Genomic DNA, 4,316 nt, shown 5'->3' with positions numbered 1-4,316 from the left:
TCTTTTTTTTTTAAGTTTTAAAACAGTTTATTATCAAGAAGAAGGGAAGGAAAAGGGAAGATTCATGGCAGAAAGACCTGCCATGGGCAAGTTTCTCAAAAAGAAAGACAGTCCAAATATTCTATATCTACAAGCAGATAATAAAAAAAGATTCATGAAGAAGGGGATGAATCTTATGTTTTAGATTATTTAGCAAACTTATGGGAGATATCATTCATATACCACAAATTGTGTGCACCAAGAATAGTAACAAGAGTATAGGTAGACTTCCAATTTCTGGTCCAGTTTTTAAGAAATGTGTAAGTCACTACTTTGTCCCAACAACAAAATAAAAAGCTGAACAAACTGAAAATATCAACTCTTCTTGAATCCATAAGAGAAGTGAGGTCACAGGCAAACTATTGCCCCAAATTTGGAGAGACAGATGAATACAAAAAACATCACAACTGGCCAGGCATACCAGCACTTTGGAAAGCCAAGGCGGGAAGATCACTTGAACCCAGAAGTTCGAGACCAGCCTGAGCATTCTAGCAAGACCTCATCTTTACAAAAAATTCTTTAAAAAATTAGTCCAAGCATGGTGGTATGGACCTGTAATCCCAGCTACTCAGGAAGCTGAGGCAGGAGGATCATTTGAGTTCAGGAGTTTGAGGAGTGATCATACCATTGCACGCCAGCCTGGGCTGCAAAGTGAGACCTCGATTCAAGAAAACAAAAAACAAAAAAAGTCACGGGATGTGAGGGTAATCTGGCTGTGACAGCTGTCACCCCATTGATAGCCAGAGTTGATTTGGATGATATGGCTGCCTAGGTGGGTGTTCTCATTGTCCTTCAGACTCCTTGTACATTCCCCCAGAAGCCACATGCTCAGTTGATGAGTGTGATATTCCCTGAGAGAGGAGAACAATTCTTCAGGCGAGTACACAAGTAACTGAAATATCCAGCTAACCCCTCCAAACAAGTTCTCAAAAAAGTCACAAATTACCTGAGCAGAAACCCACAGGCAGAAACCTCCATGGGAACCAGTGCTAGGGTAGGAAAGCTTGGAACGTAATTGATGAATTACCAGTGGCTTAGCATAGATAACTTGGAGAGTTAAAAACACCAAGGGGACTCAGACATAGATCGCTATACTTTTGCAACAGTTATCTCCAGAAGCTTGATCTAGCTCTCACAGCATCAGAAAAAGATCCTCGTGCTTCTGGCAGGGAGAGGAAAAAAGGAACCATGTTCAAATAAGCCAGATCATTTATTCTTAACAAGGTCTGCCCTGAGGAGAAGCCTTTTAACCGGAGCCTAACTTGCTGGAGTTTTATCAGAGCCTAACTGGCTTGAAAGAGAGGAAATACCCAACTCCAGTCCATTCTAGTCATCCTGTCACTCCTAACAAGGGGAAAAAATGAGAAGTACTTGTGAAGTTCACAGGCCAGAGGTAAAAGACTGAGACTTAATCACAGAACTATAGACTGCTTCTCTTCCCCTCTATCTTATCACATTACTAAAGGACTATTTAGAGCGGTTCATTTTAACCAATACATCATGTCTAACTATCAAGAAAAGATTACAAGGCATAATAAAAGGCAAAAAAATAGTTTGAAGAGCCAGAGCAAGCATCAGAGCCAGACTGAGATATAGTAGGAATGTTGGAATTATCAGATCAGGAATTTAAAACAACTATGATTAATATGCTAAGGGCTATACTGGGTAATGTAGACAGCATGCAAGAACAGATGGACAACGAAACTAGAGAGAAATTCTAAGAAAGAAACAAAAAGAAATGCTGGAGATCAAAAACACTGTAAAAGAAGTGAAAAATGGCTGTGATGGGCTTATTAGGAGAATGAACATGGCTGAGGACAAAAATCTCTAACCTTCAGGATATCTTAGTAGAAACCTCCAAATCGGAAAAGCAAAGAGGAAAAACAAGACTGAAAAAACAGAACAAAATATCTAAGAACTGTGTCAGAACTCTCTCTCTCTCTCTCTCTCTCTCTCTCTATATATATATATATATATATATATATAAAAAGCATAATGAGAATATCAGAAAAAAAGAGAGAATAAAATAAATATTTGCAACAATGACTAATAATTTTCCCAAATTAATGTTAGACACCAATCTACAGATTTAGAAAGCTCACAGAACATCAAGCATGAAAAACATTAAAAAAACATTATCCCTAATCATACCATAGTCAAACTACAGAAAACCAAAGATAAAGAAAAAAATCTTGAAAGAAGTCAGAGGGGAAAATAACCATACCTACAGAGGATCAAAGATAAGAATTATATTCAGTTTCTCCTCAGAAACCATGCAAGCAGAAGAGGAGTGAAACATTTAAAGTGTCAAGAGAAAAAAAATACCAAGCTAGAAATCTAGACTCCCATGAAATTATTTTTTAAAGGTGAAAGAGAGCGTTCAAGTCTAGGCAACATAGCAAGACCTTGTCTCAACAAAAATCAAACATTTAGTTGCGTGGTGGTATGCACCTATAGTCATAGCTACTAGGGAGGCTGAGGTGGAAAGACTGCCTGAGCCCAGGAAGTCGAGGCAGTGGTGAGCTGTGATTGTGTCACTGCACTCCAGCCTGGGCAACAGAAAACGATCCCAACTCAAAAAAGAAAAAAAAAAAAAGGAGACCATATCAAAAACCACTTTGAGGCCAGGCACAGAGAGTGGTTCATGCCTGTAATCTCAGCACTTTGGGGGGATGAACTGACTGAGCCCAGGGGTTTAAGATCAACCTGGACAACTTGGTGAGACATCATCTCTACAATAAATGAAAAAATTAGCCAGGTGTGGGGGTGCACAACTGTGGTTGCAGCTACTTGGAAGGCTGAGGTGAAAGGATTGCCTGAACCCGGCAGGTCAAGGTTGCAGTAGCTGTGATTGTGCCAATGCAGTGCACCCTGAGCAACAGAGTAAGACTTCAACTCAAGAAAAAAAAAAAAACACTTTGAATGTCAGTGGTCTAAATGTAGTAATCAAAAGACAGAGACTGTCAGAGTAGATCAAGAAATAAGACCCAACTATATGGTGTCTATAAGAAACCTACTTTAAGTGTAAAGACATGTATAGACAAGTAAGTGGATGGGGAAGCACATACCATGCTAACGAAAATCAAAAGAAAGCACACTAATTTCAGAGAGAGCAGAGTTCATATTAAGGAATGTTATTAAGGATAAAGAGGGCCATTACATAACGATAAAGAGATCGATTATCAAGAAAACATAACAATCCTTAGCATGTATGTGCCTAACAACAGAGTTTCAAAATATATGAGGCAAAAATTGATAGAATTGCAAGGAGAAATAGATGCATCTACTGTTATATGCCTGGAGATGTCAACACCCTTCTATCAGAAATAAGACAAACCCAGGCAAAAAAAAAAATCAGTTGAACTCACAACACTATCCATAAACTGGATAAAATGAACATCTACAGACTACTTCACACAACAACAGCAAAATATACATTCTTCTCAAACTCACATGGGACATTCACTAAAATACACCACATTCTGGGCCATAAAACACACATTAACAAATTTAAGAGAAAGAATAGAAATCATATAATGTCCGCTCTTAGACTACAACGGAATTAAACTAGATATCAGTATCAGAAAGATGGCTGGAAAAATCTCAAAATATTTGGGAGATTAAACAACATTCTTCTAAATAACACATGGGTCAAAAAAGAAATCTCAAGAGAATTTTTTAAATATTTTGAACTACATGAAATTGAAAATACAACTTCTCAAAATCTGTGGGATGCAACAAATGCAGTGCTTAGAAACTTATACCATTAAATGCATGTAGTAGAAAGGACGAAAGACCTAAAAAAAATCAATCACTTAAGCTTCTACCTTAGAAAACAAGAAAAAGGCCAGGTGGGGTGGCTCATGCCTGTAATCCCAGCACTTTGGGAGGCAGAAGCAAGAGAACTGCCTGAGCCCAGAGGCTCAAGAAAAACCTGGGCAACTTGGCAAGACCTTGTCTCTACAATATGTGAAAACATCAAGCCGGGCTCGGTGGCTCAGCCTGTAATCCCATGCCTCTGGGAGGCTGAGGTGAGTGGATTGCCTGAGCCCGCGGGTTCAAGACCCGCCTGGGCAGGCAAGACTTCATCTCTACAATAAATCAAAAAATTAGCCAGGCATGGTAGCGCGTGCCTGTAATTCCGGCTACCGGGAAGGCTGAGGCGGAAGGATCGCCGGAGCCCAGCAGGTCGAAGCTGCGGTGGCCGGGAGCGGCCACTGCACTCCAGTCTGGGCAACAGAGTGAGACTCCAACTCAAAAAAAAAAAAAAAAAAAAA

The sequence above is a fragment of the Carlito syrichta genome, unplaced genomic scaffold, assembly GCF_000164805.1.
Source record: "Carlito syrichta isolate Samal-C Ts95f unplaced genomic scaffold, Tarsius_syrichta-2.0.1 Scaffold304184, whole genome shotgun sequence".
In the NCBI taxonomy this organism is placed as follows: domain Eukaryota; kingdom Metazoa; phylum Chordata; class Mammalia; order Primates; family Tarsiidae; genus Carlito; species Carlito syrichta.
Note: the sequence above shows the minus strand (reverse complement) of the source record.